Here is a 14,446-nt window from a genome sequence, read left to right on the forward strand (position 1 = left end):
TAATGCTCCACCTTCCCCCTAGCCCATTTCCCTCCAGCCTATCACTTCCCAGCTCTCTACTTCATCCTTCCCCCCATTTCTTATCCCCCCTCGACCATCCCATGTTACTTCACTCCTGATGAAGGGTTTCGGCCCAAAATGTCGTCACTACCTCCTCCCATAGATGCTGTCTGGCCTGCTGAGTTCTGCCAGCATTTTGTGTTTTTACGGACTGAATTCACTTTGGGTCTGGATTCTCTTTGGGTGCACCTGTTGGTCCAGGTCAAGACAGGGTCAGAAACACCAAACAACATTGGGACTGGAAGGAGAGATGTGGGTTAATTGACTGCTCACGCCTACCATACCACTGGGCTCAATCGTGGCTTTATTCCCCGTAATCACGGACTTGCCGAGTCTGAAAACTGTGTGACTTGTGTCATGTCCTGTACATTTCCTGGCCTCTGTTTCCTCTTTAACCTGTGTTGCATTTTCCTGCGACGCCTGCATTTACCCTTCCATTGCCAGCATGTGCTGGGGACTGCCTAAAAAAAAGTCTGCTCCCATTCTGCAGTCAGCACTATTCCATCACACGTCACCTTAACGTTAATTTCATAAACATCTTTCGCTTGTAATTCCTGTTGTGGCCTGAGCCCTTTGTGTAACACTTGCTAAGAGCTGAGCTTCTAACACTTGGCTATATGTGTACCCAACAGTCTTCAGCGCTTTGAGATAGACAACGGGCGCCACAGTAGCGTAGCAGTTACCGTGACGTCTTACAGATCAGGGTGTTGGAGTTCGGCATTCATTTCCAGTGTCCTCTGTAAGAAAGTTTATACATCCTACCCATGAAGCAGGTGGATTTCCTCCGAGTGCTCCAATTTCCTCCCAATGTCCAAAGATTAGATATCTTCTTCTTCTGCTCTTCAGCTGTCCATCGATTTCGATGTTGACTGAGGCCTGGGCAGGGTTGTATGGAAGACCGGCATTTGCCCATGTCGCAAGTCTCCCCTCTCCACGTCACTGATGTTGTCCAAGGGGAAGGCACTAGGCCAATACAGGTTGGCACCAGTGTCGTAGCAGAGCAATGTGTGGTTAAGTGCCTTGCTCAAGGGTACAATACGCTGCCTCAGCTGAGGCTCGAACCAGTGACCTTCAGATCACTAGACCAACGCCTTAGCCACTTGGCCATGCGCCAAAACACAAAGATGAGATGTATCAATTAGTAAATGGACCTGTGATTGGGTTAGTGTTAAATCAGTGGGTTGCTGGACAGCAGGGCTCGATGGACCTTATCCACACTGTTTCTTTAAATAAATAAATTGTCAATGGCATTCAACCATACCAGCTCTCTAAATGACTTGGCTATGTGTGTGCTAGACCAAACATAACCGTCTGAGAGTGGAGATGGTGCGTTACACTTTACACTTATGACTGTGAGGCTAAGCACAGCTCCATTGCCATATTCAAATTCACTATCAAAGGTGGTGATGAGTCAGCATAAAGGAAGGAGATTGAAAATCTGGCTGAGTGGTGCCACAACAACAACCTCTCACTCAATGTCAGCAAGACCAAGGAGCTGATTATTGACTTCAGGAGGTAGAAACCAGAAGTCTTTTAGGATCAGAGGTGGAGTGTTATCATTTTGGAGGACGTGTCCTGGGCCCAGCACATAGTTGCAATTAAGCACAGTGGCACCTCTACTTCCTTAGCAGTTTGTGACATCTAAATCTCTAGCAAGTTTCTAGAGAAGTACAGTGGAAGCCATATTGACTGGCAGCCTCACAGCCTGGTATGGGAACACCAATGCCCTTGAATGGAAGTACTGCAAATGGACTGAATACAGTCCAGTCCATCATGGGCAAAGCCCTCCCCTCCACTGAGCACATCTACATGGAGCATTGTCCACAGGAAAGCAGCATCCGTCATCGGGGACCCCCACCACCCAGGTCATCCTCTCTTCCCATTGCTGCCAACAGGTAGAAGGTACAGGAGCCTCAGGGGTCTCACACCACCTAGTTCAGGAACAGTTATTACCCCTCAATCATCAGGCTCTTCAATAAAGGGGGATAAATTCACTCAACTTCACTTTCCCCATTATTGAAATGTTCCCACAGCCTATGGACTCACTTTCTAGGACTCTTCGTCTCATATTCTTGATATTTATTGCTTATTTATTATTATTACCATTTCTTTCTTTTTGTATTTGCACAGTTTGTTGTCTTTTGTACACTGGTTGAACGCCCAAGTTGGTGCGGTCTTTCATTGACTCTATTATGATTATTATTCTGTTATACATTTATTGAGTATGCCCACAAGAAAATGAATCCCGATGCTGTACATGATGACATGTATAGATGTTGAAAATAAATTTATTTTGAACTTGAATTTTGAACTTTGGTAAGGAAGAAATTCCTTGTCGTCATTGAATGGTCAATCTCCTGTTCGAAAAATACACCTCTGCCAGCTCGGTCTCACCAGAGAAGGAAAAGGCTTTTTTCACCAAATTCCATGCCAATGTGATCAGGACAATCTGAACCAGATCAGGTTTATTATCACCTGCACAAGTTTAACTGCTGAGTCCTGTTGAAGGGTCTCAGTCTGAAATGTTGACTGTTCATTTGCTCAATAGATGCTGCCTGACCTGTTGAGTTCTACCAGCAATTAGTGTGTGTTAACAAAGTTAACCCTGGTAATTTAGAGTTAATTATCTTTTTAATAAATGCTAAGGTAATATTATTCCAAACTTCCGAACCTAAATGGGAATCAATTCAGTTGAGGAGCCTCATTCTGTCAGCTTATAAATTGTTCTGATATGTCGGGAAACACTGCATAATCAGAATCAGGTTTATTATCACTGGCATATGCACAGTGGCCACTTTATTAGGTACCTCTAGAAACCTGCTCGTTAATGCAAATATCTAATCAACCAATCATGTCACAGCAACTCAATGCATAAAAGCATGCAGATGTAATCAAGAGGTTCAGTTGCTGTTCAGACCGAACACCAGAAGTGTGATCTAAGTGACTTTGACCATGGAATGATAATTGGTGCCAGACAGGATAGTTTGAGTATCTCAAACTGCTGAAATCCTGGGATTGTCATGCACAATAGTCTCTAGAGCTGGGGTTTCCAACCTTTTTGATGCTGTGGACCCCTGCCATTAACTGAGGTGTCTATGGACCCCAGGTAGGGAACCCCTGCCCTAGAGTTTACAGAGAATAATGTGGAAAACAAAAAAAAAAATCAGCGAGTGGCTGTTCTATGGGTGAAAACACCTTGATATTAAGAGAGCTCAGAGTTGAATGGTCAGACTGGTTTAAGCTGACAGGAAGGCAAAAGTACTTTACTTTATTGTCACCAAACAATTGATACTAGAGTGTACAATCATCACAGTGATATTTGATTCTGCGCTTCGCGCTCCCTGAAGAACAAATCGAAGTAAATATAATAAAAATTTAAATTATAAATCATAATTAGAAGATAGTAAAGGGAAAGTAAGGTAGTGCAAGTCAGGTCCGGATATTTGGAAGGTACGGCCCAGATCCGGGTCAGGATCCATTCAGCAGTCTTATCACAGTTGGAAAGAAGCTGTTCCCAAATCTGGCCGTACGAATCTTCATGCTCCTGAACCTTCTCCCGGAGGGAAGAGGGACAAGTGTGTTGGCTGGGTGGGTCGTGACCTTGATTGTCCTGGCAGCACTGCTCCGACAGCATGCAGTGTAAAGTGAGTCCAAGCATGGAAGATTGGTTTATGTGATGCGCTGGGCTATGTTCACGATCTTCTGCAGCTTCTTCCGGTCTTGGACAGGACAACTTCCATACCAGGTTGTGATGCACCCTAGAAGAATGCTTTCTACAGTGCACCTATAAAAATTAGTGAGGGTTTTAGGGGTCAGGCCAAATTAACTTAAATACCCATGGGTTACAACAGTTGTGTGTAGAAGAACATTTCTGAATGCACAACACATCAAACCCTTGAAGTTGTGGGAGGGGGTTACAGCAGCAGAAGAATACACCAAGTTCCACTCCCTTACCTAATGAAGTGGCCACTTGAGTGTATGCCATGAAATATGTTGCTTTGTGGCAGCCGTACAGTGCAAGAAATAAAAAGCACTTCAAGTTTTGAAAATACATAAATAGCGCAAAAGATGAACAATGAGGTAGTGTTTATGGGTTTATGGATCATTCAGAAACCCCCCCCTCTCTGAAATCAATACATCTTCACAATCTTTCTTTTATTTTCTACAGCAGTTAAAAAATAAATTCACCTGCTCTGAAGTGTCCCTCTTCAGAGTTCCTCTGCTTTGTTTCAACCCATGCCTTTGGTGAAGAAAATTTCTGCATGGGATTTACTCAAGTCCCTGTTACCTGTTGCAGGTTTTGATGTCATTAAACCCTCCCGCCAACACTATTCTAGTCTCAGCCATAGCTCAAAGAGGACACTCTTGCCCCTGAGTCAGGAGACTGTAGGTTCAGTCCCCACTCTGGAGAGTTGAGTCCAAAAATCCATCAACTACGGAGAGTAAGAAATGGTTAATTGCCAATGTAAATTGTCTCTGTAGTGTATATATATATATCTACATACATGTGTATACACACAATAAATTATCTCTGGAGTATAGATGTATATATCCATTTTTGGGTGGTAGGTGTAAGGTGCTCCTTCCCTCTGCTACTTGGCGAGGTAAGCACCAACTTGGCCCCCTGAAGCCATGGGAGCACTGGTGGACAGTACGGGGAAAAGAAGTGAGATGGTTGGGAAAGCTCTGCTAGCTGGCAAAGACTCGGTGGGCTCAACAGCCTCCTTCTATGGAAAGATTGTCAGCAGATGCTGCCTCCTAGTTGCCTTGGGGCCTGGTATGACACACCATCGTCCATGAACAGAAAAGCCTATAAGAAGTGGCAGGTTCAGCCCAGTATCACAGGAAAAGCCCTCCCCACCAATGAGCAAATCTACAAGGAGCAATGCCACATGAAAGCAGCATCCATCATCAAGAACCCCCACCATCCAGGCCATTGTCTCTACTCGCTGCTTCCATCGGGAAGCCTTGGGTCCCAAAGCAGCAGGTTCAGCACAGTTACCGCCTATTGTGCATTTGATACTTCAGTAATATTATAACCATTTTCTTTGATTAAGCTTTTTTGTTGTTGTTTACAAGATGCATTGTGGATTATATGCAGAAGTATGTAAATGGCATACGTCATTACGCCAGCATGCCATATGCACATTCCTCGCTAAAAGTAAAAATAAAGTCTACATGCATCTCTTGGGCTCCCTTGCTTATCGTCTAATTAGTTTTATGTTTTGGAGCTACAAAACCTAACATTACTCCTCAGAAACCAGGCACATGAACCATCGTGGATAACTTCAGTCACTCACCTCAACACCAAACTGATTTCATAACCTACAGACTCACTTTCAAGGATTCTACAACTCATGTTCTCAGTATAATTTACTTATTTATTGTTATAATTAATTTTTTTATATTACACAGTTGTCTTCTTTAGCAATTTAGTTGGTTTTTGGTCTGTATTTGTGTGTAGCTTCTTCACTGATTCTACTATATTTCTTTGTCCTACTGTGAATGCCTGCAAGAAAATGTATATGGTGACATACAGGTACATGGATAATAAATTTACTTTGAACTCTGAAGACATTATATTGAAAAAGGACCAAGTTGGAATGGTATAACTAGCAGGCCATGGTTTAAAACAAAGTATAGTTACATCTAGGTTGCCGATCCAGGGACGGAAATGCAAATTCCACCTTGGCAGACGGGGAATTTATATCAAGTAATTAAATAAAGTTGGATTTTGAGAAGTTGAAGCTGGTCGCAATAACAGTCACAATAAAACTACTGGCTTGTGTTAAAATCCACCTTGTTCACTGATGTCCTTCGTGGGAGCTAATTTACCATCCTCGGTTCCTCTGCCCTTTTTGTGACTCCACACCCAACATCTCAGAGGCAATTCGGTTCATTGTTGAGGCCGCACTGTGTACAGGTCATTGTTGAGGTCACCCTGTTACAGAAACTGTGAAGAGTGCAAAAGAGACTTAAGAGGATTTTGCCTGGACTGCAGGTTCAAGGCTGAGTCTTTATTCATTGGTATGTAGGAGAATGGGAGGGGGGTGACATTACAGAAATGTTTAAAATTATGGGAGGCAGAGATAAAGTGGGTATTTACGGTATTTTCCCCAGAGTAGGGGAGACCACAACTAAGGGCATTGGTTTAGAGTGAGAGGAGAAAGATTTAGAAAGGATCTGAGGGCAGCTTTCCCATTGAGTGGGCGGATGGTGTAACGAACGAGCTGCCAGAGGAAATGGTTGAGGCAGGTAGAACAGCACCATTTAAGAAACACTTGTATAGATTCATGTGGGGAAGCCGTGGGAGGACGTGAGCTGAGCACAGGAAATTGGAACTGAGGGGACCGGACAGCATCTATCCATGCTACTTTGCTCTATGACTCTGAAGTCAACAAATGCCAGCATTTCCAGTGATGTCTACAGACCCACATAAATTATAGAAGACTCTGAAGAAAAAGACTGTGCAAATTAAGACAATCGTGCAAAAACACAACTCAAAGAAAGTCCGTGAGGTGGACCATCGTGTCCTTTTACTGAGGTATGGTTAGGGTTGTGCAAATTGATTCAAGAACCTGATGGTTGCAGGAAAGTATCTCTTGCTGACCCTGGTGAGGTGACACTTCAGACTTTGGTACCTTAATTCTTTTATTCAGCTTATTCTATTATTCAACAAAGGATGTAAGTGATTGTTTTGGACATGGTTCTTGTGATGGTAAGACCCTGGCGGACATTGGTAGTGTAGAATACCACAAGTCTGTGGTTAGTTGGGGGGTGGGGGGAGGGTGGTGGCTGGCCACTCCCATTAGTGCTGCCCTCTAGTGTTTAGGGAGGAAGACAAGCTGGGTTGCATTTGTCTGTGGCTGTACTAGCACGAGACGAGGAACTGTTATGGGCTCATTCTTGCAGAAACATGGCTCCAGGACAACATTACGTGCACCATCAATCTATAGGCCATGACATTCAGTGATGGGCTATCTGTGTGACTGTATATTTTCTGTTATCGTAATTATATATACTATATGTGCGGTGTACTGTGTGACTGTGTACTGTGTTTTGCACCTTGGCCCAAGAGGAATGCTGTTTTATCTGGCTGTATTCAGGTGTAAATGACAATTAAACCCACATCTGAACTTGAACGTGACAACAAACTCGACTTGTGCAGGGAGAAATCCTGTTTATGTGAAGTGGATCAAGTAACCCTTACAGTCCATTCACAAAGATACTAGACATTCTCCACACTGCTAGTGTGAGTGTTACTTTTCCTAGTGAAGTCTGGCACAGAGAATCATTCACACCCTCCCCTGACGTTTGACAAATGTAGTAAATGCGAGTTTTGATGCAATTGGCAGTTTCATTCCAAAATATCGTAGATCCTCAACCCCCTCACCTTTATAAGACTTGGTGTGAAATGTAAACATCGTGCAGATATTAGATTAGATTAACCCTCATTTGTCACATTTACATCAAAATGTACAGTGAAATGCGATATTTGCATCAACAACCAACACAATCTGCGGGGGGACAGCTCAGAAGTGTTGCCACTCTTCTGGCGCCAATGTAGCATGCCCACTGCAATAGCCTGAATGTCTTTGGAATGTGGGAGGAAAATGCAGCAGGCAAAGGAACATTGACTCATGCAGTCACAGGAGAGCGGACAAACTCCTCACAGGAATTGAACCCAGATCACTGGTGCTATAAGGGGTTACGTTAACTGCAGCACTACTGTGCCACATACACCATTTAAGCAGAGTGGGCAGGGGGTAGTTGTCAAGGGTCACTTAATTAAGATTTACAGTCCTGACAAAGCAAACATCGGGCTTAAATCTGACTGAATTCACTACATCCTCTCCCTGCAAGATACATACTGTTCCCATGAGTAAATAATGACCTTGTGTGGTCATTTACTCAATTGGACTGAACTGAGTTCTCTCAAAACATAATTACTCACTTGTCAATCGTGGATGAAACCAGAATTCATTACAGGTCACGGGCTGGGAAACAATCAATGATTGCCAACATATATCCAAAACAATAGACTTCAAAATGGGCACCTTCTATCCGTCAGAAGAGGATTTCTTTCCAACTGATCCATGCAAATAAATGGGTCCGTTCACTCCAGTACAGAAAATACTCCCTCACAGATCAGGACTTTGCATTTTCTTCCTGTGACTGCATAAGGTTGACCCTCCCCCAGTGCTCTGATTTCCTCCCATATACCAAAAGACAAGCAGGTTGGTAGATTAAAGATTAAATTTATTTGTCACATGAACATACAGTGAAATGCATATCTCTGTCTCTCTCTGAACTTGTACTAATGTCATTTTCATTAACTTAATATCATAAGACTCTGCTTTAAATACTTATTTTTTTATTTTATTAATTGAGATACAGTGCGGAACAGGCCCTTCCATCCCTTTGAGCTACATCACCCAACAGTCCCCAATTTAACTTGAGCCTAATCACAGGACAATTCACGGTGACCAATTAACCCATCAACCGGTGTGTCTTTGGAATGTAAGATGAAACCTGAGCATCCGGAGGAAACCCCTGTGGTCACAGGAAAAACATACAGACTCCTTACAGGCAGTGGCAGGAATTGAACCCTGGTTGCTGATACTGTAAAGCATTGTGCTAACCACTACACTACCGTGCTGCCCCAATGGCTTGGCTATTAGCCATCTAAGCCAATGAATTCCACAGATTCACCACCCTCTGGCTAAATAAATTGCTCCTAATCTCCGTTCTAAAGGACATCCTATTCTGAGGCTGTGCCCTCTGGTCCTAGACTCATCCACTATTAGAAACATCCTCTCCATGTTCACTTTACCTAGGTGTTTCAATATTTGATAGATTTCAATGACATATCCCCTCATTCTTGTAAACTCCAGAAGTACAGGCCCAGGGACATCAAACTCTCCTCATACATTAAAACTTTCATTCCCAGGGTGATTCTTGTGAATGTCCTCTGGACCGTCTCCAATGGTAGCTCATCCTTTCTTAGATAAAGGGCCCATGTAGTTTATAAATCATTCATGTTAACTTTATATTATCTTACACGCAGAGGCCACTTTATTAGGTACACCTGTACATCTGCTCATTAATGCAAATAGCTAATCAGCCAATCATATGGCAGAAACTCAATGCATAAAACCATGCAGACATGGTCAAGGGATTCTGTTGTTGTTCAGACCAAACATCAGAATGGGAAAGAAATATGATGTAAGTGACTTTGACTGTGGAACAATTGTTGGTGCCAGACAGGGAGGTTTGAGTATCTCAGAAACTCCTGTGATTTGCACGTACAACAGACTTTAAGAGTAGAGGATCCCAACCTTGGTCCACGGACCCCTCAGTTAATGGGAGGGGTCCATAGCATAAAAAAGGTTGGGAACCCCTGCTCCAGGGCTTGCAAAAAATGGTGCAAAAAACAAACAAAACAAATCCAGTGAGTGGCAGTTCTGTGGGCAAAATCACCTCATTACTGAGAGAGGTCAGAGGAGAATGACCAGACTGGCTCAAGTTGACAGGAAGGTGACAGTAACTCACACAGCCACATGTTACAACAGTGGTGTGCAGAAGATTATCTCTGAACGTAGAACACATCAAACCTTGAAATGGATGGGCTACAGCAGCAGAAGACCATGAACATACACTCAGCGGCCACTTTCTTAGATACAGGAAATACCAGATAAAGTGGCCACTGTTTTTATGTTTATGATGTCCTGTTCTGCTGCTGCAATAGACTCATTTTCATGACAATATACTCCAATCTCACACCACACGAATGCTACCCCTCCATTCCACAAGATAAAGTCTGCCCAGCCACTCAATCATGGCTGATTTATTTTCCCTCTCAACCCCATCCTCCTGCCTTCTCCCAGTAACCTTTGAAGTCCTGACTAATCAAGAACTAATCCAGAATTCCTGCTCTGATTTAACCACACCCATCCCAGTTTACCAACTCCACCATGGACATCCCAAGCCCAGCTGCAAAAGGAGGAGGGTTGGGCATTGGGCTAGTACCCCCCCATACCGTAAAAACCCAGAGCTACAGGAATGCCAACAGAAGCTCCAAAGATCTCATTCCTGGGTGATGAAGGACATTAAGAAAATGGGCTTCACATGGAGGCAATGTAAAAGACTGGCCAGGAAAGACGACTTTAGTAAACTGCTGTCGGCGACCAATGCCCCAGTAGGGCGATGGACTTGAGTAAGAAAACACCCAGTTTACAGGACTTTGCGCACTCAACCAAGTGGTTGACTGGGTCACTACCACTTTCTACACGTTGAAGAGGTTGGGTTATCTCCCAGAGAGCAGGATGCATTTAAGCATTTTACTTTATTTTTGTCAAGTTTCCCCGAAAGTACAAGTACTCACTTTAATCCAGGAAAGAAACGAATTGCAAAGCAGTTATCATGGTGCGCCAGCCAAGTACAATAAAGGAAGCAGAGAATCGAACCTCTTTAAACCATTGTTTGGATTATCTCACTTACCTTGCCACCAAAATTAACCTCGCACAATCATATCGCTTTTTAAACGGGCATCCCTGTGAGAGCCCATTGTAAAAATATTACTTCCTGTCACTGCTGTTTATGCTGGAGTTATTTATTTTTGGGAGAATTTCCACAGCTGCCAGGATTAAATTTCCACCTATAGTTCTTTACCGGGGTCTGATGAAATACGGCCACAGCTCCGGCTGCAAGTGGAGGCCGACCTTTGCCTCCCCCGCCTGCCGCTAATGTGACCCGGCAGCTGGATCATCGATTTCCCCCACCCTCCGCAGAAAGCATTTTCTCAACAATAATTCCTCAACGAGACATCTTTCAATTACACTTACTTTTTATATGACATCTTGCTTCAGACAACTTGTTATCGCAGCAATGCCTAATCTTTGACAGTGATGTAGTTTATGTCATTATCCAAAGGAGATGGGTCAGATTATTTTGTAACTTTAATTGTTCAGTACAGCTGTCTGCTCATTAGACATTACAACATCAGCAATTTAGACAAACAATGCTGTTACTACGCAGGCCTATCTCCCTTTCCTACAATAACTCAACAGAAAGTAACAATGAAGAAAAAACTCATGAGGAAATGAAATTATTTTAACGTAAAATTCTACTGTTGCTCTGGTCACCTCATTAGAGGAAGTATGTGGGAGCTTTAGAAAGGCTTCAGAAGAGATTTACCAGGATGTTGCCTGGATTAGAGAGGATCACCTATCGTGAGGATAGGTTGAGCGAGCTAGTTATTTTCTCGTTGGAATGAAGGAGGATGAGAGGTGACTTAATAGAGGTGTACAAGACGATGAGAGGCATTGATCAAGTAGACAACCTTTTTCCCCAGGGTGGAAGTGGCTAACACAAGTGGGCATAATTTTAAGGTGATTGGAGGAAAGTATAGAGAAGGTGTCAGAGGTAAGTTTTTTTACACAGAGTGGTGGATGTGTGGAATGCCCTGGCAAAGGTGGTGGTAGAGACAGATACTGTATATTAGGAGCATTTAAGAGATAGGTAATGAATGATAGAAAATGGAGGGTTATGTGGGAGGGAAGGGTTAGATTGATTTTAGAATAGGTTAAAAGGTTGGCACAACATTGTGGGCTGAAGGGCCTGTACTGTGTTGTAATGTTCTACGTTCTATGTTCTCTGTTCTAAACATAGAAAAAGACACAGGGGACTGGGGGTTTCTTTAATTTGTGTGCTTCATGTTTAGAGCTACCATTCTGGTGATAGTTGGATACAGCCCAGCCCATCACAGGTAAAGCCCTCCCCACCACTGAGCACCTCTACATGGAGCACTATCACAGGAAAGCAGCACCCATCATCGGGACCCCCCCCCCCCACCCAATGCAGGACATGCTCTCTTTTTGCTGCTGCCATCAGGAAGGAGGTACAGGAGTCTCAGGACGCACACCACCAAGATCGGGAACAGTTATTACCCCTCAACCATCAGGGCCTTGAACAAGAAGAGATAACTTCACTCAACTTCACTTTCCCCATCACTGAACTGTTCTCACATCCAATTGACTCACTTTTAAGGATTCTTCAGCTCATGATCTTGATTTTTATTGTTTATTTATTGGTTATTATTATTTTGGGTTTTTATTGTTTCTTTGTATTTATTTTGAATGCCTGTAAGAAAATTAACCTCAGGATTATATATGCTGACATATACATATGTTGATAATAAAGTTACCTAAAACTTTGAACAGAGGATTATGTTGTCTGACTCTATATAAATAGAATTAACCTGGAACGACAAGTGAAACCTTTGGAGATCTTACAACATGAGATCCATCAGTAGGGACAATGGAATAATATTAACAATTAGGAAAGCTGAATGTGGCTCTGGAGAAAACCATGACAAAGTTTCTGAATTATGATTGTCTAATGCAGCCAGGATGTCTGTGGGAAAACAACAGGATCATGGACAGCTTCTATCTCACTGTTACAAGTCTATTGATTAGTCCTTCTTAAGCCCATCTCCCCCACTAGGGCATAGGCTGCCAATAACAGCTCACCAGAGTCCTCTGTCCTGGGTCAGCCTTTTAGCCTCTCAAGGTGTAACCCATCAATATCTTTCCTCTCCCAGGGATGAGGTCTTTGGAGGTTCTGCTGGCATTTCTGCGGCTCTGGGCTTTTACAGGGTGGGGGTTGCTAGCCCCATGTCCAACCCTCCTCCTTTTGCAGCTGGGCTTGGGAACGTCCATGGAAGAGTTTATTGAATCATTCTCTAGTATGATCATTTGCACTAATGGCCTCACTATCTAATTCGCCATGTTTGTGCTCTGTCACTCTGGATTTCCAGCATCTGCAGAATCTCTTGTGTTTATGTTGTTATGATTTTGCACCCTATTGTCTACCTGCACTGCACTTTCTCTGTGTATGTTACACTTTATTCTGCATTCTGTTGTTGTTTTCCTTTGGACTCAGACTCAGATTTAGAAACACGTGTACATCAAAATATACAGTGCAATACATAATTTGTGTTAACACCCAACACACCCAGGAGTATGCTGGGGTCGGCCCACAAGTGCCTTTGCAGAGGTTAGCTTTGGTTGTCGTGTGTACACCGAAATAGTGAAACATACAGTGAAGTGCATCGTTTGCATCAAATCAAATCTGCGAGGATTGTGCTGGGGGCAACCCGCAAATGTTGCTATGCTTCTGGTGCCAATGCACCATGCCCACAGCTCACTGACCCTAACCCACACGTCTTTCAGAATGTGGGAGGAAACACATGCAGTCACAGGGAGAAAGTACAAACTCTTTGCAGACAGTGGTAGGAATTAAACACCAATCAGTGGTCACTGGCACTGTAAAGCTTTGCGCTGACCGCTACACTATCCTGTCATTGTACATTCCAGTGTCAGCATAGCATGCCCACAATGTTCAGCAACAACAATAGAACATAACAAGATCCTTTTCTCCCATTGGTCCACTCTCCTCTCCTATCTGATTCCTTCTACTTCAACCCTTTACATCTTCCACCAATCACCTACCAGCTTCTCACTTCATCCCATCTTCCCCCACCCACTCACCCAACCCCCTTACCTGGTCTCACCTATCACCTGCCAGTTTGTACACATGCCACTCACCCCACCTTCTTATTCTGGTTTCCACACCCTTCCTTTCCAGTCCTGATGAAGGATTTCAGCCTGAAACACCAACTGTTTATTCCCCTCCAAAGATGCTACCTGACCTTTCGAGTTCCTCTAACATTTTGTGTGTGTGTGTTGACCAAGATTTCCAGCAAATCAAGCCCCTCCCCCAACCACCACTCACACATACAAACAGGTTTCCAACCCCAAGATAGGCCACCTCCAGGCCTCTAGACTTTGGCCCCGGACTCTTGGGCTCTCAGACATCAGGCATCCAACCTTCAGTCCCTGGCCTAGACTCACACACTCAACCTTTGGGCCTCTGTCTCAATGAGGGAACAGGAACAAGGGGCAGGACGTCCGTACTCCTGCTCCTATTCAGAATGGCAGTCGTATGAGCAGCCAGTGCATATCACAAGTCCTGGTTATGTAACCACGGACGCCAAGCAGACAATCTCTGACAAGCATTGATAATGGCTGGAATCGCCCATCTTGTAAAGACACTGGTAAAGTAAAGACACTGTCTGGTAAAGACCTGCCAGATTCTATTCTTTCTCCCTTCCCCAACCGTTATTCAGGTTGCCTTTTCGGCCCTGATGAAGGATCTTGGCTCAAAACAGCCACTGTTTATTCCCCCCATAGTTGCTGCCTGACCTGCTGAGCTCCTCCAGCATCTTGTGTGTGTTGCCCAGGATCTCCAGCACCTGCAGACTCTCTTGCGTCACCATTAAATCTGGGTGAACGCACAGCACTAAAAGCAGCACAGTTGGCCACAG

At 43.8% G+C, this 14,446-nt stretch overlaps 1 protein-coding gene across 1 annotated transcript in view; it reads right to left on the reverse strand.

Annotated features, from left to right (window-relative positions):
- Positions 1-14,446, reverse strand: part of LOC140730104 (nuclear receptor subfamily 5 group A member 2-like) — a 94,805-nt gene that overhangs the window by 51,449 nt on the left and 28,910 nt on the right. The window lies entirely within an intron of this gene.

The sequence above is a fragment of the Hemitrygon akajei genome, chromosome 7, assembly GCF_048418815.1.
Source record: "Hemitrygon akajei chromosome 7, sHemAka1.3, whole genome shotgun sequence".
NCBI lineage: Eukaryota > Metazoa > Chordata > Chondrichthyes > Myliobatiformes > Dasyatidae > Hemitrygon > Hemitrygon akajei.